Raw genomic sequence first — 23,250 nt, forward strand, 5'->3', positions numbered from 1 at the left:
TGGATGGATTCCAGATTCATAGGCTATAAACATTTTTCCATTTCAGTTTGTTCAAAGAAAAGTTCTCAAAAAAGAGGGTTTGATTGCATGAGAAGGATAAACTTCTCAAATCTCCACAGAAGGATGGATCCTACCTGTTTTGTTCACTGTGGTGTTTTAAGCACCTAGCACGGTAAGCCCAGAGCATGGATACTCTGAGTATCTAGTGAATGAACAAAAGAATGAGGCTGTATTTCTTAATTAACATATGGTCATGATGAGGTCATCTATCCAAAATGCTGTCTTTATATTCAATATTTAATAAAATTTTGCAAAACATGGGTTACTGTAAACAGTGATTTTTCCCCCCTTCAATAATGATAGTTCTGGGCCTTTTTCATGAAAAGATTGGTTGGGATTTTTTTCTTGTGGATTTATTTGTCCTGCCACATGTCACCTTTTGTTCAGAGAATAGCAGTGGTTGGTTCAAGTTCATCGGATTAATGGTTTTCAGGGTTTTTTTTCCTTTCATTTAAGTGAACCCATTAAAAAAAAAACCCTGCATATTAAACCCCAATATATAAAAGAAAACTAAAACCTGGGGGGTTGGGAAGCCTCCTGTAGCTGCAATGGGAATGAAGTTCTGTTTTGGCAGTGCCCCTGACCCTATCCCCCCAGCCAATCCCTGCAGTTGCTCCAGGGGAGGTCTCCCCTCCAAGGCCAAACCTCTGGTGGAAGCAGCCAGGCCTTTGGTAGGGTTGGCTTGAGGCCTTGCTAACCAGGGTGCCCAACGTTGAGTTCTAGACCAGCTCTCTGAGAGTGAGATCCCAACCAAGAATGATTCACACCTCACCTGGTCTTGAAAGTCCCAACGGAGACTACAAGGAGGTATGGCTGGCTGGAAGTCAAGGGTTGGAGACTCCTGACCCTGTGCATTCATATTTAGTGGGCGTTCTCCACTGTTCTGCCTGGGAGCTGCATGTTGCCCGACCTCTGATGCCCAGTGCTGGCCTTAGAGCCAAGAGACCCAGGTGATCTCTAGCCTCAGATCTGCTACCAATTCGCAGTGTTATTGCTGGAGATCTTTCCCGCATGGGAGCTCCATCTCCTCACCCGCCGGATGGGGAAGGGGCCTTATTGACCACGGAGAGAGGTCCCTTCAAGTTCAGACACATAGGGGCAGAGTCCAAAGTTCCATCTCAGCACCCAGCACAGAACATGTAAGGTGTCAGCTGCTTCCAAGAAGCTATTCTCAAAATAGATTTTTAATGTTCCTGTCTGCATTAGTCAGGGTTCTATCACTGGCAAGTCATACTAAGCTAACTCCTCAAAGAAGTTTACTCAGAAGAACAATCTATTGGTTCATGAAACTGCAGAAGACACAAAGTACAAAGTAAGCTCCAAGTACAAGAACGAGGGTGCTCTAGGGGGTTCTGGAACTGGAGTCTAGATACCCATGGTCCCCTTTTTCTCTGATTCTGTGGGCCCCAGCTTGAGTCTATTCTCCCCTACAGACGGTGGGTACCTCGTGAGAGAGAAAGAAGGCCCCCAGGAGTCCCTGCTGCTTGTCCTTCAAACTGTGTAACACAGAAGAAACATCAATGTCCTTGATCCTCACTGCCCAAAGAGATGGCTCTCACAGGCAAGCTGGAGTCCCACATCTAGCCCTGGACCTATCACCGGGGCCGGCGCACACGGTGCTGTCACTGGCTGAGTCTGGATCATAGGCCCACCTCTGTGGCCAGGGGACTGGATAAGAAACTGTGATTGGCAGCCCCATCCCGATCACAGGATCTGAGTGGAAGAGGAGCATTTCCTCCAAAGGGAATGGACGATGCTAAACACACAAACACAGATGTCCATCCACTTGCCACCACCAACCCCAGACTCAGGTGGCGTCTCGGCCTGCCAGTCCGATTCGCTTCTGCTCCTCAAGTGCCCCAACTGCCTCCACCTGCCTCCACCCAGCTCCTCGATAATTCCTTAAGGAGAAGGGTTCTGGGCCTGTCTTGAGCAAATCACTCTAAATAAGTATCCTATGGATGGTGCAGAAGATTTCAGCCTCACTTAATCAGTCGTGGAGTATTTGTGCTTATGGGACCACAGGATAGATTTCTCCTTCTCTCCCTGTCGTGGGGCACACAGCTCATGAAAAAGGCCCCTGTGACTGCCCTCCCCTAATTACAGTGGATGAGGCTAACCCACCGAAGCATCGTCCACGTTTTCTAGGTTAGCATCCTCCTGAGGTCCTCCCAGTCTCTCCTCTGAGCCCCCTGCCACCATGCTTATCTGTGAGGAGGTGGCCGTGCCTTGCTGAGTTGGTGTGTTTGCTTCTAAGAAGGGAGCTGATGAGGAAAGAACTGGTTAGCCCCCTGGTAGAAAGCATGGAGAACAGACAGGCTGGTGGGCATCACTGTAGATTGGCGGGACTCTGGAGAAATAGGGGGAATGCTTTTTCAAACCACAAATCGAGACTGAACCCTTTACTAGGAATCTTCCAGGGCCTCTGACCAAAAGAAGGACCCCTCCTCCAACTTCAGAGTCAGATCATCCTGTGTCCAAACACTGGTTTCATGATGGATCAGCTGAGTCACGTATGGGTCAAATTCCCTAACCTCTCAGGGCCTCAGCCTACCCATCTGTCTGTTGGGGATGATGGTTCCTTACAAAGCTGCTGGGAGAATATTAGAAGGACAGTGCACATATGAAATACACAGCCCCCCGTCTGCACACAGGAGGAGCTCGGTAAACGTCAGCTCCCCTGCCTTCACACCCCAGAAGTAAAAGCTCCTCAAAGGCCGGGCAAGGTCTCTATTTTCAGCACCACACTAAAGGGCCTGACACAGAACGCGGTGTTGCCAGTGTTCAGTGAATGATACTCTAATCCCATAATTTCTCCAGGGGCGCTGCACTGACTCTGCTCTCCACAATCATTCTGTTTGAGACTCGATGACTTCCTTAAGTCTCTATTCATGACAAGGTGCAACTTATCACCATGACTTCTGATATCCAAGGGAGATTTTCTCCAACACCCTGAACTGCGGGACACCCAGCACTGCCCCCGATCTCTCTGGAGATTCTTGGGGAGACTCAAGCTTGGCTACAACCCTGGGCTCCACATACGCTGAACTGGTTCATCTTACAGATCACCCTTCTATTCTACAGGGGTTTTCTTCCCCCTTCTTTCTGTGCCATACCATACCCCCCACCCCACAATAAGCACCCGAACGCACCACCCCCCCAAATGCTACTGCCAAGATATGCAGACAGAAGAGGTTACCAGCGCTGGTCAGGGAAGGGAAGGGATCCATGTGGAATGTAGTATTAGATACCCCCATTCTCAAAAGCCCCAGAAATCTCCCCTCCACCACTGGACCAGCCATGCAGTCTCCATTCCCAGTCTTCTCTCTCCTTCTGCCCACTCTCCTCTGCCCCGAAGCACAGCGATCCCGCTGCCTCTCTGCCGACCTGTCCCTCAGCGCCCCACATTCCACACCTAATGAAAACTATAAAGGGAGGTTCTCTCATAAGAGGCGCCCTAGAGCCAGCTGTGCAGGCAACATCCACGAACTACTTCCCCACCCTGATTAGTCTGACGGAACTATTCCCTGGCTGCCAAGTGGTGGCTGAGCACCTTGGCTTCATTCCTTAGATAATGCTTGTTATTTTATTTTATTTTTTTTTTTGGTAAAACCGTTGGGGTCTCCCCTCACCACCACGGGAATGATTCCAGCATCTCCAACCCCCGCCATGGGCACCTGCTGGTTTAATTGGGGATGAACGCTGGGCAGGTAGGTTTCAAGTGTCCAAAGACAAACTTGGATCAACTTCAGCATTGAAAATCGTTCCAAACAAAGAACACACACACTCTAGGGTTGGGTTCAATGAAGTACAGTTCTCCCGGCCAACTTTTGTTTTCCAACCTGGTCTATTCATGGTCTGTATCAGCAGGCACTGACATTGTCTTTGTCATCAGAGCGTCTAGGATTTGTTCATCTGATATGGGTATTGGTCCAAACTTAGCTTCCAAGATGGGAAACAGCAGAAGGAACATCCTGGGACATAAAGGACATAGAACTCTCCCTAACTGTACCCTACCTTCAAGTCCGACCTTTATCCAGAAACCTAATCGTTATATCTCTCAGTGCATTAGTCAGGGTTCACCAGAGAAAGAGGACCAGAGGAGACATATAAACATATATATATATGATTATAAATTAACTTATAAGATTAACAGAAATAGGATTTACTATTATTATAAATTAGATTTATTATTATAAAGAACTGCCTTACCTGATTATGGAGCCTAAGTCCCAAAATCCGCAGTCATGCCAGCTGGAGACCCAGGAGTCCTGACGATGTAAGTTCTAGTCCAAGTGCAAAGGCCTGAGAACCAGGAGAGCCAGTGGTGTGGTCCCAGTCCAAAAAAAGAACTGATGTTTTGGTTGGCATCTGAAGAAAGGAAAAGACCGATATCCCAGCTCAAGACAGTCAGGCGGGAAGTATTCCTCTTTGCTAGCCCGAGGGTCAGTCTTTCTATTCTATTCAGACTTTCAACTGATTGGATGAGGCCCACCCACAACAGGGAAGTTAATCTGCTTTACTCAGTCTATGGATTCAAACACTCATCTTACTCCCAAACACCCTCACAGAGCTACCCGGAGTACTGTTTACCCAAATATCAGGGCCCAGTCAAGTTGGCAAGTAAAATTAACCAAAACTCTCAGTTTCTCTTCCTTTGTAAGGAGCATAATACCAGCCACATAGAGGCAATCCTGATGCAAACTGAAAAAGACTACTACGGGCTTACATTCCGACCCTCTGACTTATTGGTATTGTGACTTTAAACCAGCCACTCAACCTTGTAATACCGTGTTTCCATTTGTTAAAACAAAACAAAACACAAGAATAAGAAGGGGAGAATCTTACCTGCCTTACCATTAGTGAGGGGTTCACCTAAGATGAAACCATGGCTCTCCACGACAGCCACACAATGGAGTTACCTGGGCAGGTTTTTTAGATGCTCATATCCATGCCACGCTCCAAACCCATGAAATCAGAAATCCGGAGACAGAACTCAGGCACTGGTTTTTTAAAGATCCCAGGTCATTCCAATGTGCAGTCAAGGTTGAGAACCACTGGATTCAGCAGATGTGAAACCTTTCCCCCATGTTAGGGGTTTTCATGATTGCCCTATGCTTCCATCAGCCCTTCATGAGGGAAGCAGCAAGCTGGCTTGAGACCCCAGATGGTACCCATATACAACAGTGCCCCACACTGCTAAAATCAGAGCCACGAGGATAAAAGTGAGACCCAAGATATTAACAGAAAGCATTTCAATGTTCCAAATCAACTCAATTTTCCTTAAAAGGTGATCCTTAGAATTGTGTATCCTCCTAAGACCTGGGAAGAAGAGTATAAACACATCATCTGGTCTATTAGCCTGCTTCCAGCCAAAGCTGGATTTCATGAGGTCTCTGGGGTGGGGATGGGGACTCTCTCACCCGCCACCACCCAACCCCACCTTTCTTCTGGATCCTCCCAGGCAGCTTGGCTGGCTTCCCTCTGGCCCTTGCTCCTGCTACACAACCCCTCTGCCCAAACCTGAGGGACCCCCCAGCTCTGTTCCAGAGCCAAAGCTAACAGAGAACTTACGTAAGCTTGGAATGCTTCTGTATCCCACGGACGCCTTCTTGACTATCTTCTACTGGCATCTCCTCGATCACACTGGGCCAATGAAGAGAGACTGAGGCCAGCACACAGTAGGGAAGCCCACGACCAGGCCAACACTGCCCTGCGAGCGGCCTCAGGCTGCGCGGCTGGCCGCAGTGCCTTCCCAGCTATTAAGCTTGTCAGGGAATAGGATCACGTGTTCCAGACCTGCCCTCCACGAAGCACAGCATCGGCATCACCTGGGAGCTGGTTAGGAAAACAGCACCTCAGCCTCCACCCCAGACCTACTCAGTCAGAATCCTCATTTTAACAAAACCCCCAGGTGATTTGCAGGCCCGCAATGTGAGAGAAGTACCAGTCTATACCTTTTATGTCTAGAACAGATCACTGATTCATTCAAATAAAGAAATGGTTACCAAGCACTAGGCAAGGTACGACGGTAGTGTCTAGGAATATAGCTGTGAATGGAAAGCAGTCCCGATCCTCAAGGAACTCACAGGGAGCGGTGGGGAGGGACAGATGGTGACAAGAGTCTGCCAGGTGCTCTGTCAGGGGTAAGTGCAGGAGGCTGGGAGTGTGGACAAGGGGCACCATGGTGGTTTTAAAATGTGTCCACAAATGCTTGGATATTCCTTCTTTCGTGAGGTAGAGCTTGTCTTTCCCTTAAGTATGAGCTGGTTTTTAACGAATCACTTCTAACAGAATATGATAGAAGCCACAGTCTCTGACTTCAGAGCCTGGGCCATCATCTTAGCCTCGTCATGCTGGTGTAACAGAATACCCCGGGGGGCCTTATAAACAACACACACTTCTTTCTCACCCAGTTCTAGAGCCTGACAGTCTGAGTGCCAGTGCACGCAGGGGCTGGTGAGGACCATCTTCTGGGTTGCAGACTATCATCATCCTCTTGTATCCCCACAGGGCAGAAAGAGGGAGAGAGAGCTTTGGGAGCCCCTTCTTTAAAGGCACTGCTCCCATTCAAAAGGACTCCACCCTCATGACCTCATCACCTCCCAAATGCTCCACCTGATGCTGTCACCTTGGGGATTAGGATTTCAACATATAAATTTTGGAGGAGGGGTGGGGGGGACGCAAACAGTCAGTCCATTGTAGACATAAAAGGCATTGTAGCTTCCTGCTCTCTCTCTCTCGGCCCATCACTCTGGGAGAAGCTGGCCGCCATGTTGTAAGGACACTGCAAGTCCTGTGAAGCAGCCCACAGGGTGATGGACTGAGGCCTCCTGCCAATGGCCATGGGGCTGAGCTATTTTGAAAGGGAGCACCTCGCCCCGGTCAAGCTCTCAGATGACTGAAGCCCCAGGCAACATCATGACTACTCACAAGACACCCTGATCCAGAACCACGCAGCTAAGCCACCCCTGAATTCCTGACCCATAGAAACCATGAGATCTAGGGGCGCCTGGGTGGCTCAGTTGGTTAAGCGACTGCCTTCGGCTCAGGTCATGATCCTGGAGTCCCAGGATCGAGTCCTGCATCGGGCTCCCTGCTCAGCAGGGAGTCTGCTTCTCCCTCTGACCCTCCCCCCTCTCATGCTCACTCTCTCTCTCATTCTCTCTCTCTCAAATAAATAAATAAAATCTTTAAAAAATAAAAAAAAAAGAAACCATGAGATCTAAATACTCATTGCTAGAGAATGCTAAGTTTGGGGGGTAATTTGTCAAGCAGCAATGGAGAAATAATACAGGCACCCAATGGCATCCTGAAGAGCCAGGGAAGGCCCCTAAAATAATCTCTAAGTATCTCAAAGCTAAAGCCTGAACGATGAGTGGGAGTTAGATGCTATGGGCAGAGGAATGTTCCAGAGAGTGCCATAGCACATGCAAAGGCCTGCTAGGGAGGGTGTGGCAACTCTGCAAGGACTGCAGGTGATCCCAATGGCCAAGGGGAATAGTGACAGATGACACTCGAGGGGCTGGCAGGAGCCATGTGACGTGGGGCCTCATGCACCATGGAGAGGGGCCTCAGCTACCTTGAGGACCATGTGGGAGAGTCATCAGCACAAGAGTGACCTGGTCAGATTCAGGCTTTATAACATTTCTCCTGACATCTTGGGAAGAACGGGTTGGAAGGGAAGCAAGGTGGGAGGTGGGGAAAGCAGAGAGCAGGCTACTGCAGCAGTCCAGGCGAGGAATTACAGCAATGTGGACTAAGGTGAGGCCTCCATGGACAGGACATGCTAATCACTGCCTGGAGACACACCTGCACATGTGATCAGAGCCTTTTCTGTGTGCACGCATATGTGCATATATGCTCAGCATGGGCTGGCTGGGAGCACGCCACCTCAGGTAGGGTTTAGAGGTGGAAGGTAAGGTCATGAAAGAGCGATTATGTATCGGGACACTGGCCAGCACCCCCTCCCACCCCAGAAACCAAGCTTACAAAGCAATGGAGATTTGGATCCTAGAGGCAGCTCTGAGGGAAACTGAGTCCAAGAGTCCCTCATTTGGGAGGTGAGGATGGTAAAGGCTCCTCCCTTGCCCCTCACTCTCAAAAGAGGACTCTTTCTCTGTCCAGAACAGTCCAATCTGTAGAGACAAAGAGAAGGCCACTGGCACCTAGGGCTGGAGGTGGGGTATAGGGTATAGGATGGTGATAGCTAAAGCTTATAGTTTCTTTTTGGGGTGATGAAATGTTCTAAAATTGTCTGTGGTGGTGACTGCACATATATGTGAATATACTAAAAACCAATTAACTGTACACTTTCAATGGCTGATTTCTGTAGTGCGTGATTTATATCTCAATAAGGCTGTTTTTTTAAAAGATGACCTTTTCCGTGGGATCAAGCCCTGCATCAGGCTCCACGCTCAGCACTGAGTCTGCTTGTCCCTCTCCCTCTGCTCTCCCGGCTCGCTTGCATGCTCTCTCTCACATAAATAAATAGAATCTTTTTTTTTTAAGATTTTTTTTTTTAATTTGACAGAGAGACATAGTGAGAGAAGGAACACAAGCAGGGGGAGTGGGAGAGGGAGAAGCAGGCTTCCCACTGAGCAGGGAGCCCGATGCGTGACTCGATCCCAGGACCCTGGGATCATGACCTGAGCCGAAGGCAGATGCTTAATGACTGAGCCACCCAGGTGCCCTAATAAATAGAATCTTTAAAAAGATGACCTTTTCTCATACTTCATAGAGAATATGGAAGCACTAGATAGAATTGCTGCTTGACGTTCTATCATGTATTCATTTGGTGATTGTTTCCCTACCTCAGATAGAAGGTAAGCTTCATGAGGACAGAAATTTTGTTTATTCATCACTGGTTCTCCAGAGCCCAAAACAGCCTGACACATAGCAGGTGCTAATTTACAAAGATTCAATGAGTAAGTGAATGAACATCTTGACCAAATCCTCAAGCTCACCAGCATCTGAAGCAAACCCTCCTCTTGTTCTAATGCAAGAAGTGTCCCTCCACTTTTCAAAGGTCTGTTTGTGTGTGGTGGGGGGGAGGGGAGAGATACTGTCTTCCCTAAGAGCAGCTTGGAAGAAGCTACCACAAGTAGCATATGATATGAGCATCCCTGCAGAATCCTGATTCCCAACAGCCATGGATCCAACCATCACACCAGTGGGCTCCTCTTCCATTTGACACCATCCCTTGTAGACTAGTTGAGTCAGCACCAATGAACACTCACTAATCCAATTTTCATGAAATTGGACAAGCAAACCCAGAAGTTCACAGAGCAGAACAAATTACCAGAAACCAGAGTGAAATGCCTCTTCTGGCTTCTGAGTCTGCTAAGATGGAAGGGGCCCCTCCAGTGGGAATTGGAAAGCAGGCAGCTGTTCAGGGTCACCTTGCATGCAGACTGCTGGCAGACCATTGTCAGAGGCTTGAGAAATGGAACGTCATGTAATACGAACAGGCCCTTTCACACTTACATGGCGCCGGAGTTCAGTGAATGAATCATAACACCCCTTCAGGCCAGAGAATTCCTGATGCCTGCCTGCCCCCACGCATCCTCCCATTCAACCTTGGGATCTGGGCAGGAATGGAATCTTCCATCCGATGGGTGAGGATACGAAGGCAAAGGTATTGGCCACCTCTCTCTTAGGCCCCAAGTTAGTAAAGAAGTCCTTGCAGTAAACTGCCCCAAGAATTTGGGGAGTCAGACCCAAATCTGAGTACTAATTTGGCCAATTACTCTCTGACCTTAGACTTATTAGCCATCTCCAAGCCTCAGTTTACCCATGTAGAAAGTAAGCAGCATCTGCAAATTAACTTCATGTTAAACGAGATAATGCAGACAAAGCCTTTATCACAGGGCCTGGCAAAAGTATCTTGCAAAAAATGTTAGCTTAAGAAGAAACCATCCAGGCCCTTTCTATCATGTTGTGTAAAAAACTCCAACACACCATGTTCTACTGATAGATAACCATCCCAAACCTTCCTTTCCTTTCCTTAATGACTCCTGAGTGAACCTCAGCTCAGATAATAAAATCTGCATTGAGGGGCGCCTGGGTGGCTCAGATGGTTACGCGTCTGCCTTCGGCTCAGGTCATGATCCCAGGGTCCTGGGATCGAGCCCCACATCGGGCTCCTGGCTCAGCAAGGAGCCTGCTTCTCCCTCTCCCTCTGCCTCTCTCCTTGCTCATGCTCTCTCTCTCTGTGTGTCTCAGATGAATAAATAAAATCTTTAAAAAAAAATCTGCATTGAATCCATAATGCATGTATCCATTCAATCGGTGCAGCTTTGTTGAGCACCTACTGTATGCCAGGCCCTGAGCAAGGTGCTCATGGTACCAAAATAAAAGGCCCTATGCCTACCTTCAAGGGCTTTGTAATATAGGATAATATAGGATAAAAGTGCACACAGAAAGAGGTAAGAGAATGTCAAGTAATATAATTTCCTGATGCTCTGACCTGCCCTCATGCCTCATGGATTGCAAATACCCTAGTCTGCCCCATCCTGAACCTGTCCCCCATGGCTCCAGAAAAGCTCACGTTGGCCCAATCCTCCAAAACTGGGGCTTCTTGAGAACAGAGGGGTGGCTGAGTCTTCCAACTAATACTTACTTAGCACCTCTGAGTGCTGTGGGTCAGGCACAGTTCAAAACACTGGGCTGAAAACGGTAATAAAACAGACATGGCCGCATTCCTTGTGGAGCTTCGAGTCTGCTGTGGAGGACAGCTGCTAATATAATAAGCGTGTAAGTAAATGAAAATCAGCCACTAGGAAGCAGTGAGCGAGAGTATATAATGCAATAAGCATGTATAATAAGAGGACGGGAGCTCATCATGAGATGATAATGCTGAAGCTCAGAAGAGATGTACTGACATGAAGGAAGGGAAGAGTAGAGCCTCTAGGGTGAAGCAAAGCCCATGATGGGGAGAGTCCTGCATGTATGGGAGGCAGCTGGACCACAGAGATGGGGGGTCAGAAGAGATGAGGTCGGAGTGGTGGGTAGAAGCCCAACTGTGACAGACTCAGGGGCCTTGTTGGGATTCTCATCCTCAGAACCATGGGACACCAGAGAAGATCCAGAAGAACTGGGGGCCTGGAAGGGGAGATGTGACACAATCATATTTGGTGTGCATTTGCTAGAAGGGCTGGTAAGGCAGGCATGGAGTGAGCACAGGGAGAGTGGCCTGGTGTTGCTGTTGGGGTGGATGGCGGATCACGCACAACCTTGCAGGCCAGTTTGAATTCTGGTCTAAGTTCAATGGGAAGACATTGGTCTCTGCTCTGGAGATGATAAACTGAAGGGGGTAAGAGTAGGTGGAAGGCGAACAGTTACTATTGTGATAGTCCAGACAGGATCAGATGAGAGCCTGACCAGGATGGGGGGAAGGGACAAAAGAGGATGCGGGGGAATGGAGAGAAATAGTAAGATTCAAGAGCTACTTAAGATACCACAGGGTTCCCAGACAAACCTCCTGTGACTCCAGTGTCCCTGGGAGTGAACATATCTGGGGCAGGGAGGAAAGAAGCAAGGTGAGTCATCTTGCTGGTATTTAGGAACTGACCCTGCAAAGTGCTTGGGGACCAAAATGGTGGCTCTCATCTCAACCTGATACCGTATCAGGCATAGTTCCTTTTAATCAAGCTGGGGGATCCAGCACCCTGGCTGATCTCAAAAGAATTCCTTAGAGAGAAGACTTTGTTCTGCTCTTATCCCCACTGAGGAATCTTGGGTGGAATTTTGTATAGTGAGGACACATTCCAAAGGCACTAAGCCTGAGTCTGCATTCCAGGTTAGCAAAGGCTTCTCTGTCAGAACTACTTCTTCCGTAAGGCTCGGAGATGTTTTCTAAATAAGCCACACTTCTCAGAGGTGATGGAAAGAGTTCCCGTGGGGTAAGATTCTATTTCTAATTTCAAGAATTCCCCAAGTCCCTCCCTGCTTTCCAGCATAAGAAAACAGATCTCCAGGGAACGAAATGTCTGGAAATGCTGCTATTGCTACAAAAATGTAAAGCCCTGGGTTCATTTCCTTTCTGGTGAAACATGGTGGGTGAATTTCCCTTCCTGAGGACCGTGTTCCTATAAACTAGGGATTCTCACCTGGGGGCAATTCTGTCCCCTTCCCGCCAAGGGGACATTTGACAATGTCTAGAGACACGGGGGTGTCACATGGGGGTGCTACAGCAATGTAGGGAGAAGCCAGGGGTGTGGTTCCATAGCCTCCAATTCAAATGGCAACCCATTCCGCACATACACACAACCAAGGATTATATGGCCCCAAAATGGCAGTAGCACCCAAGTTAAGAAACTTCATTATAAACCTGGTCTATATCTGCTTTTATCATAGCTCTTGTTATACCAAATACAGGGATCATGTTACTGTTGTCCTCCTCCTTCAGAAAAATGTCAGATGGATGGATGGATGGATGGATGGAGAGGTGATTAAGAATTAGTCACCGAATGAATAGGTGAACGAAGAATGACTAACTGGAATTAACAAGTTATTGGTTAAACAGCTAACGTGTACATTTACAATCTCTGTACACCACACACACACACACACACACTTGCTATTAGAACATAATCTCCATGAGGGCAGGGATTTTGTCTGTTTTATTTACTTCGGTGTCTAGCACCAAACAAAGTGCCTGACACATAGGGAACCCTGACCTTGGATAGCTGTCTGTTAAAGTTCTGTTGTCCTGTAATGCTCTCAGCAAACCAGTGAGGAAGGTAGTTTTTGTTCTTGTGTGACCGATGAAGAAACTAAAGCCCAGAAATGTAAGTTGTCCAAGGACATACAGCAAACAAGTGACAGAGCCCAGATTCCCATAGACCCTAAAGGACACTCTGGACTATCAAGCAGTATTACCTCATTTTAGAATGAATGAATGCAAGTCAACTCCTTCGAAGACTGTCCCAGGCTTCAGGTGAAGTTCTAGAGACAGAACACAGTGAGCTGGTCTCCCACCTGTTGCCCCAGCCCCCAGTTCCTTTTCCTTCCCAGGTGAAAAAATGATTAAACAAGGATTGCTGAGCTTTGGCAAAGAAGAAAAGACCCGGTAGCCCCCCAGCTAGTTCTCTTAGAGGCTGACTGGACCCAGAGGAATGTGCTCAAGGAATGACGGTCTTGAGTCTCTTTGTTTCAGCTTACAAACTTCAGTTGGTTGCTAAGAGACTGTACAAAGGGAGGCCCATTAGAAGCCCTCAGAACCCACACGCAGTTACATAATACCAGGCCCTTCCTTTATAGAAATGCAAATAGTGCGAGTCCAATTCCTGTTGGCATCTGTGCTGCATATGATAAGGGGATTTCTTGTTGGGGCCCCCAAGAAATCCTATCTCATGGGGGATGGGCTGTGGAGGAACCAAAGGGTCGAGGGAGGGTTCTTCCTTCCGTGCCACTTCCAAAGGACTTAAATATGAATTAACATGCAATCCAATCCCCACTCCACAATAACCGGATTTTACACAATCGGTATCCACACTAATTAATTCAATGATCCCAGTGTGTTATTTCCAGCATTGCTTTTCTGGCATTTCCAATCAATAAGCAGGGAGAGCATTTATTTTATGGCTCCAAATGTTGCAAAACCATGGTGCTTTCTAATCAGGTTGAGTAAGTACCTCTCAAATAGTACTCCCAGAACCATTTCCTAATCCGTGCTTACCAAACCTAATTCAAAAATGGGGGCCCCTAAGAATAACTAAGCAACCTCTGGATAGCCCTGTAAAATCCAAGCCAGCTTTGATTGGAGCTCCTGATTTGGACAAGAAGAGGATTCCTGCTCAGCACAGAAAGGCAGATTTTCTGATTCACTGTTCAAAAAGATAAGAGGAGTATAGCCAGGATAACTAACCCATAATCCCGGCTACCCTAACCCATAACTAATCCCATAACTAACCCAACTATCTAATTCATGGACACTGTAGTGCCTTACATTCAACATATTTTATTCCCCACATATTTACAGAGCACCTACTATGTGCTAAATTGTATTGTTAAAAACAAGGCGACAGGCTCAAAATGGACTCATTTATGCTGAAGTCCACTTCACCAAACTGAGACTTAACTATAGTTTTAGCTCTCCCAGAAATGGAATCCTAAACCAGTCAATCAGGAAATCTGCCTGACAGACCCCTGCCATCCCCTAAAGGAAAGTGACCTTGCAATAACCAACATGCTTGTGTGCCTAGTATTACTTCCGGTTCTCACTCCCTTCTACCTGTGAAAATTAATAAAGGAAGAAACTCACCAAAATGTAGTCGGTAGATTCAGCAGGAGGAACTCTCATGCCCTACCACTCCTCCTCAAGTGCACATCCAACAGGAAGAGACCACCTTGCAGGTGGATACTACTTTACTATCCGAGCTGGAGGAAGAAAGGTTTCCTCCTGCCCCAGCAACAGCCCAGCCAATGAGAGACTGTCACAGCTCAGCCCAATGAGAAGCCACTATACTTCAAGCTCCCAGTTTACTCCAATGGGTTTCTTGTTTAGAACAGCCCTCACAACTTCCTCCTTTCTTATAAAAAAGAGCATTCTTCTCCTTTGTTCTGAGGACTTGCCTATGTTTTTGCCAGAGCTTCCTCATCCTGGATTGCAACTCTCTGCTCTTCCCTAATAAACCCATTTTTGCTGGTAAAATAATTGGCAGTTTTCGTTCTCAGGGTTATCATACCTATAAAAGTCCTTTTGTACAGCTCCTTAGAGCTCCTTTCTATCTGCTAGATTGGATGCCACCCAATTCATGAATCATTTAATAAAGCCAATAAGATCTTTATCATTTACTCAGTTGAATTTTGTTTTTCAACAGTATTCAAGGGGATGAGGGTCTAACAGTGAACCAGAAAGACAGCATCCCCATACTCTTGGAATTTACATTGTAATAGAGCAGAGGGCTAATGAGCATGTTAACAAATAACATCAGTTAATGAGAAGGGCTATGAAGATAATACAGCACAGTGATATGATAAACAGGGTGTGAGTAATGGGAAGGCTCATCACACATCTTGACTCACCCAGGACTATCCTGCTTGAAACCTGCTATCCTGGCTTACTTGTTAAAGATCTCCCTTCCACTCCTACAAGTGCTCTAGATTGGACAATAAATTGTAGGGTCGCCTTGTAAGTGACCATACAGTGATGGGCTACACTAGACAAGGTAATCAAGGAAGGCCTCTCTGAGGAGGTGACAGTTCTGCTAAGGCCTGAATAATGAAAATAAATCATGCCAGGAAGGGCATCCCAGGCTGAAAGAACCACAAGTGCAAAGTCTGGAGGGAGGAATGAGCTTGTCTTAATGGAAGAGAAAGAAGGTCAGCACAGCAGGATCATGATGAACAGAAGGTAAAGTACAAGATGAGACTGTAGAGATGGACAGGGGTCAGATCACATGGAACCACAAACACCTTAAATTTAATTTAGGATCTTAAATTTATTTCTAAGTGGCATGGAGAGCCACTGAAAGTTTTAAGCAAAGGGGTGATGTGAGTCAAAATTTTAAAAGATGACTCCAGCTTCCATGTAGAGAAGAGATTTTAAAAGGCTATGAGTCAAACAGAAGGATCAATTATGACATTATTGCCACAGCCAAGTGGTAATAGAGATAAATAAATGAGAATGGACTCAGCATGTTTTTGAGGTAAAGCTCATTGGACTTACCAATGGATTACATATACAGGGCATGAGAGAAAGAGAAGAATCCCGTTTTGACTGGAGTGACTTTTGGACTGGGTTGCATGACGCCCAAGAGTTGAGTGGAGATGAGACTCCCAGCACAGATTGAGCACAAGGCTAGCTGTGGCAATTTGTTGAGGGATTGGTATGAGCCAGGGATGGCACTAAGCACTAAGCACTGTACACCTGAACCCCACTGAATCCTCACCACAACCCCATATGGGTAGACTCTGAGGGAGAGCAGAATTTGCCACCCCAAACTATGTCTCTTTGGCACAAGGATTATTTTAGCCTCATTATTTTTAAGAAACAGCAGACACAGAAAACCAAGTAGAAGCTACCCTTTCTAAGAGACATTTACATTTATAAGGGAAATTTCCATTTTTTTAAAAATTTAAATTCAATTAGCCAACATATAGGACATCATTAGTTTCAGATGTAATGTTCAATAATTCATCAGTTGCATATAACACCCAGTGCTCATCACATCACATGCCCTCCTTAATGCCAATCACCCAACCACCCCATTCCCCAGCCACCTCCCCTCCAGCAACCCTCAGTTTGTTTCCTAGAGTTAAGAGTCTCTCATGGTTTTCTGGGGAAATCTCCATTTATAAGGATGTCTCCCTCTCTGTACTAGGAAGAGGATGACTTAAATCTTAACTCTTATCAGTGGAGAAGGCAACTACTTAAGTCTGCACAACACCCTTACCCTGCTTTTCCTGGGTAAACTCCCATAACTGGCCTCCCCCTAACCCCCAACATCTTTTGTCTTTCGCTGAAGATGGTGTTTGAGGTGGTACTTTGGGCCATTTAAGGGAGTTGTTCAGTTTTCCTTGGTATCTCTCAGTGTATACAGGAAGTATATATATGTCATTAAACTTCTATTTGTCTTTCTCCTGTTAATCTGTCTTTTATTATGGAGCGTAGGGGTGCGGGGTCTCAGCCAAGAACCTAGAAGGCTAGGGGGAAAACTATTTTTCCTCCCCTACAACACTATCATTGCCTCTGACAAGTAAAAGGAGAGGTCCTCAGAGATGATACATGATTTGTAAAAGTCATTAAGCTGAGGCTCAAGGATATGTTTTATTTTTTTATTTATTTTTTTTTTTTTTAAGATTTTATTTATTTATTTGAGAGAGAGAGAATGAGAGACAGAGAGCATGAGAGGGAGGAGGGTCAGAGGGAGAGGCAGACTCCCTGCTGAGCAGGGAGCCTGATGTGGGACTCGATCCCTGGACTCCAGGATCATGACCTGAGCCGAAGGCAGTCACTTAACCAACTGAGCCACCCAGGCGCCCCGAGGCTCAAGGATATGTACCAAGACTCATGTAACATCAAATCCTAGAGGAAATAGGGCGTAATTTCTCTCTCTCACACACACACACACAATGTGTGTGTGAGCACACATGAACACATGCCAACCCCATTTTGCCCAGATCTAGGATCTTTGCTTTGAAATGATGGATAACCTTTACTAAACATTTAAGTGATTGGATGGAATTAATCATAGGGAAATATTACAATATTTTGGATGGGGTTGAGGAGAAGAGAGGGATGTCCAAGACTGTACCTTTCTTTCAGATTCTAAAGAACATGAAACTTAGTTCACAAGTCTTGAATGAGCAAGAGCAACTGAAAGAACCTGAAAAGATACTGTTAAGAAACAAAATTCAACTGAGTAAAATTTAAAGACCTTATTGGCTTCATTCAGTGATTCATGAATCAGGAGCATCCCATCTAGCAGACAGAAAGGAGCTCTGAGGAGCTGTACAAAATGAAAGACTTTTGTGGGCATAAGGCAGTAGTAACAAGGAAGTTATACTAGACAAAAAATGTGGATTGGTTGTGCAAGGTCACTTTCCTTTAAGGTAATGGCAGGGTCTATCAGGCAGATGACGTGACTAGTACTAATCAGGAAATTTCTAATTGACCATTGTAAGACTCCATTTCTGGGAGATCTGAAACATAATTAAGCCTCAGTAAGCATTAGTGATTTCTTTTGGGGCCTGTTGTCTAGTTTTTAATAATAATATAGGAAAAAATGCTTGGAATGAAGGATTCAGCCTCCAGTATCATGCTGGAATCACAAGGCTGAATAGAGAGCTTTTGATCAGGAACTTTAAATTCTCAATGTGAGTTGCACTTTTTCCTTTTGAAATCCCAAGCCCTACTCAAATTCCCCCACCTCTGAAGCAGACAGAACAATAACATCAGAAAAGGCTTCCTCGGACCAATTGCATGGACTGAAGCTTGCTTGCTGCTGGGGAGTTCCAATGTCCTGGAACGTCTGCTTTGCCCAGATGGGGCTGCCTGTTGCAAACCCAACTGTCAGCCTCACCTTAGGAATGTCTGGCTTTAATCCAAACTGGTACCAACCAGTCCAGCCCTTGGTGACAGCACTATCATTTCTCCCAGGGGCCATGTTCTTCCCAGCCATCTGGCAGGGAATTATTTTATTAGCTGAAATACAATGACCGCTGGGCTCAGGAAGGAGAGGAGAGCATACACCATGGGCTCAGGGAACAACAGGAAGCTGAACGCTCGGTCTGAGACAAATCCTATTAGCAGTAACATGGATCTGTGGAAAGATTCTGTACAACGACTCTAAAGAGAGACAGGAATGTGACAGGAGAGACGTGCCGAACCTGTCAGGGTAGATGATACAAAATTGGTTCACTTTCAGTTTTCTAGATGTTGGACCAGTGCTTCCATTCTCACTTGCTTTTTAGCCTCAGTGAGAGAGTGATGCTAGCCCAGAGGTTGTCAAAGCCCTCCCAAAGCATGGTGTTTGCTTTTTATTTTTTAATTAAAATACAGCCGTGCTTTCAGTATGGGAGATTCCAACTCCCAGGGGGGATTTTGGAAATGTGTGGGATCGCTTTTGGTGGACACAATGGTGGAGATAGGGCACTATGAATATTTACAGGGTCCACACCACACCATAGAAAGGACAACCTCAGGCCACAAAGAAACGCCCCACACACTGGCTGGCACTCCAGAGTCTCTCTGGACACTCAAGTGGATGAAAAACTCACTTATAAACTCTATTTTCCCTCTAAACACGAAGTTATTTTTCAGTCTTAATTTACATGGAAGCCTCCAGGTCTGGACTGAATGGTAAATCTCACATTGTTTAATTGAGAACTTGACCAGCAGTCGTTCACCATTCCAGGAAACCCCCCCACTGGTAGCAATGCCACTTAAAGTATTAGAGCCCTCAACAAAACACAGCTTATCAGTTGGCTTTGGTAGGCGTCCCATCCATGGTGATTCTAGATATTGGTGCGAGCATCTGCCTACTTTCTCATGGCTTCTATATTCACAGTCAAGCAGTTACATATTGAATTACATATTATTTTATGTAAATTACTTTCCTTCCATTCTCCCTTACAATACAGCTAGGGCATTATATTAAATTTTTATGAAATTATGTGTGCAAGTGAGCTATATCATCTATGATTTTTATTTCTAGGTAGTAAAGGGGATGTCACAAAATAATAGTTCTAAAAAGAGGGCAGTGGGTTTGACAGGGTTGAGAACCATAGAAGTACAGTGAAACATTATGTTTTAAAGATTTGAAGAGGAAAAAAATCACTCTAGTAAGCCATGTTCAGTTTTTCAATATCCCTCCCAGTCCTCTTACCCCACGCACACCCACTTTTTTTTCTAGGTTTATTTATTTGAGAGAGAGAGAGAGCACGAGCAGGAGGGGCAGATGAGAGGGAGACAGAATCTGAAGCAGACTCCACACTGAGCGTGGAGCCAGACGTGGGGCTCAATCTCACGATCCTGAGATCATGACCTGAGCTGAAACCAAGAGTCCAAAGCTTAACCAACTGTGCCACCCAGGCACCCCATGCCCACTTTTGAATAGCTGCAATTATAGTTCACAACGCTATTTACACAGTTACAGTTGCCATTAAGAAAACTCCTTTTTGGGGCGTTAAGCATCTGCCTTCGGCTCAGGTCATGGTCCCAGGGTCCTGGGATCGAGCCCCACATTGCTCCCTGCTCAGCAGGAAGGCTGCTTCTCCCTCTCTCACTCCCCTTGCTTGTGTTCCCTCTCTCACTATGTCTCTGTCAAATAAATAAGATCTTTAAAAAAAAAAAAAGAAAGAAAACTACTTTTATGGATATGGAAACTGAGGCTCAGAGAAATTACGCATCTTTGAAGAATCTCTCAGTAGCCGAGACAAGTTTTTAGTCTAATTTTGACTCCAAAATGGGCTGCTCCCAAACCAAATCCTGTTTTCATAATAATTGTTAGTTTTTACTGGTATAAATGATCCTTGGATAAGCATTTGGAAGAGGAGGGGATGAAGGAGGAGATGGAAAAGAAGTAACACAGGGGTAGAGAGTGGAGGAGGAGAAGGTGGAGGGGAAGGTGATGAGTAGGGGGTGGGGAAGACAGAGAGAAAGAGAAGGAGTAGATGAGTAAGGTAGATGTTGTAAATCAAATGTGATTTGATTCTACAAGCCAATATGAAATAAGGAAACATGGAAAACCAAACAAGACGAGCAGCCCAAGACTTGACCCTGATGATCCACTGCAGCCTGGTCCTGGCTGAGCCTCATCAGCCAGTGCTCCCTGGGGTTGTTCTGGGGTCCACTCAGAACCTCAGAGCTTGAGGATGAAGCCAGGACCCACATGGCCAAGGCCCCCTGGTTTGTGGTCGGCAGGGGGAAGCTGGTGTCCTCTGCCCATGGACATCAGTGGGGAACTTGTTCATGAGGTCAAAGCCCAGATCTGAGAATTGAGGTGGTATAGGGGCTCTTGATGAAAGTCATGTTCTTAAGTGTGGGGAGGTCATCAGAGCCAGGCCAGATTTTCTCGCTGGGGGTCCCCTGGTCCTTAAACACTTTGTTGATCTGATATATTTCCAACTTGCCAGGAAACAGTGGCTTCTGAGTCAGCAGCTACCCAAAGATGCAGCCTCCCACCCCATGTCCACAGCCAAGGTATACTGTTGGCACCAAGCAACACTCTGGGGTGCAGTACCACATGGTCACGGCGACCAGAGTATCAACTTCACTGGGGACCCGTACTCCCACACCAGCCCAAAGCCCCCCGCCCCCTCCCCCGCCCTGCCTTGAGGATACCGGCTGGCTCAGCAACGCTGGATGCCTTGAGGTTGAGGTGCTTGATCCAGTTGTGGGGCAGGTACATCATGTATACCAGCTGGGCATGAGGGGCTCCCCTCCCCGGATGGGACCGGCTTCACGGTCAACTCCCCCCTCCTGCATCCCACACCAAGGCCGTGCTCCATGGAGGTCATCACCATGCAGATCTTGTCTATGCTGCCAAGGCACAAGACTGTCTCCCAGGGAGCCCAGGTTGGGTGCTGGGCCCTGAGGATGGCGTCCACCTCCCTCAGCGCCGTGATTGGAAAGCCCTCCTTCTTCTCCCTGTTCAGAGCCTGTCTGTCTGTGTTCTTGTCCTTTGCTCCGTCCACACCCTGCACATGCCTCCTTCCCTCCGGCAGCTCCTGTTTGTCAGCGGTGACAAGGCTAGGGCCTCGGCGCTATCTTCTTGGGTCAGTGCATTGGCTGCAGGGTGCCCTCACCCCCTTCTTCACTTGCCCCCAGTCTCGGGACAACTAAGATATGCTTCCATTCTCTCGTCTTCCGTCTTTACATTTCTTCTTCACTCACTTCTTCGGTCAAGTCCAGAAGGGTGGTCCTCCTCCTCCTCTTTCTCTTCCTCCTCCACCCCTCCTCCTCTTCTTTTTCCTCCTCTGCCTCTTCTCCCTCTTCTTCCTTCTCCTCCTCTTCTTCCTCCTCTTCTTCCTCTTCCTTCTCCTTAGAACCCGACCCTGATTCCACTGACTAGGACTCAGCTGAACTGTCTCCCTTCCACTGTTGCCGATATCCTGTAGGTGGTGAACAGGTGTCTATTCTCCCAGCTCAGAGGCCATATTTGCTCTGGCTTTGTGGCCAGAGTCCTTTCTTTGGCAGGTTTGGTGATGGGCAGAAATTTCCCGTGGAGCCTTGCACTCCCTGCGCTCTGCTCCTTCTGCTCTTCTGCCACCTCCTCTTACTTCCTTTTAAATGATCAAGGCAGTCCCTTTCTCTCCTGGAATGTTCTCCTGCCATCTCCCTCCTGTTTTGTCTTTCCCATTGCCAGCGAACTTCATTCTGCTCTGTGTCGTTTCTGTGTCCCTATTCTCTTTCTTCTCTCATTCCAGCATGCCTCCCCCTTCCAAATGGCCATCAACTCATCTCTTTCTCTCTGTCCTCCCCACCCCCTACTCATCACCTTCCCCTCCACCTTCTCCTCCTCCACTCTTTTCCTCTTTCCTGTGATGCCCTTTATCTTTTGGACACATTTGCTGGGGTGGTTTGACAGACAAAATCTCACCATCCTCCCCTCTGCTTGCCATGGAGTCCTCTCTTCTTGTCCTGAGCTCCTCAGGGCCATCTCCATGTGGGGGTCCCTCCACTTCCCCCCACCCCTGCCGTCAAAGCAATTGTGCTGGCAATCATGGTCATCAGAATCTGTTAGCCTCTTATCTCGGTTTTCTCCTCTCGTTCCTTCTGCCGTTCCTTTACTTGAAGAACTGCATCTGGTTTCCACTTTGCAAGAGTGCATCATCCATTTGAGTTAACATACCCTGTGCGGCCACTGCTGATCCCAGAACCTGAGACCAGAACCCAGTCACTTCCTGCATCCATGCATATCTTTTTCACCAACCTATTTATTTAAGCCACTCTCTGCCATAAGCAAAGGGATGGAAGATCAGTTTTCTGGCAGAAAGGGAAAGAGGTGGAGAGGAGATGCAGAAAGGGAGGAGATGGGGGAGGGAATGGATGGAGGCAGAGAAGATGCAGGTGAAGAAGTGGGAGTGGGGAGATAGAGGAGGAATGGAATCTAGAAGTAGAATCTAGCCCCAGCTGCTATTTCTGTGTCCAGAGGCAAGTTGCTTCACTCTGTATCTACCTCTCCATTTGCATGGCTCCCTGACCAACGGCACAAGGTAGAAGTAAAGCCAACCAGCACCACAGAAAGGACAGAACTCTGGTAAAGCTCAAAGATGTGTGACAAAAGTGCAAGGAGGCACGTTCTCACTTCCTGACAGAGACCTCCCAGCTGGGTCCTCCAGGGGCTGCAAGCCCATGTGTGCATGCTTCTGTGTATCCTGTGGGTGCCTTCTCCCAAACCCCCACCCACACAGAGGTCATTTTGGAGGAAGCAACTGAAATCCACCCATCACCAAGCAACTCGTATGCTGTGGTTCCAGCTTACCGTCACTCCTGAACCACAAGCCAGCCCTGGCCAGACCAGAGCGCTGTCCAAAGCATTTGTCATTGAGGCCCACTGCATTTTATTAGCAATTTCCTCCTCTGTTAGCAATTTCACATTGCATATTAGCATTTGTTTTCATATCATATTAGTATTCATCACAAAAGGCTAATCCCATTAGCACTTTTCACATTGTATTAGAGAAAACAAATAATCACTCAGTGCCAGGGTGCCTCTGCAGCAAGGATGGTCCTTTCAT

General features: G+C 47.0%; 1 long non-coding RNA gene and 1 pseudogene across 3 annotated transcripts in view; both read right to left on the reverse strand.

Annotated features, from left to right (window-relative positions):
* LOC123844496 (uncharacterized) overlaps positions 1–23,250 on the reverse strand; it is a 392,425-nt gene that overhangs the window by 16,203 nt on the left and 352,972 nt on the right. For all 3 annotated transcript variants that reach the window (XR_006790792.2, XR_010411862.1, XR_010411861.1), the window contains 2 exons: positions 5,635–5,898; positions 4,273–4,431 (listed from right to left, as the gene is read on the reverse strand). This is a non-coding gene — a long non-coding RNA (uncharacterized LOC123844496). The remainder of the gene's footprint in view (positions 1–4,272; positions 4,432–5,634; positions 5,899–23,250) is intronic.
* LOC123840953 (cyclin-dependent kinase 11B-like) lies at positions 21,592–23,057 on the reverse strand (annotated as a pseudogene).

Source organism: Mirounga angustirostris, unplaced genomic scaffold (assembly GCF_029215605.1).
Source record: "Mirounga angustirostris isolate CCGP_5_RB_7025 unplaced genomic scaffold, mMirAng1.0.hap1 SCAF_5, whole genome shotgun sequence".
Lineage (NCBI taxonomy): Eukaryota > Metazoa > Chordata > Mammalia > Carnivora > Phocidae > Mirounga > Mirounga angustirostris.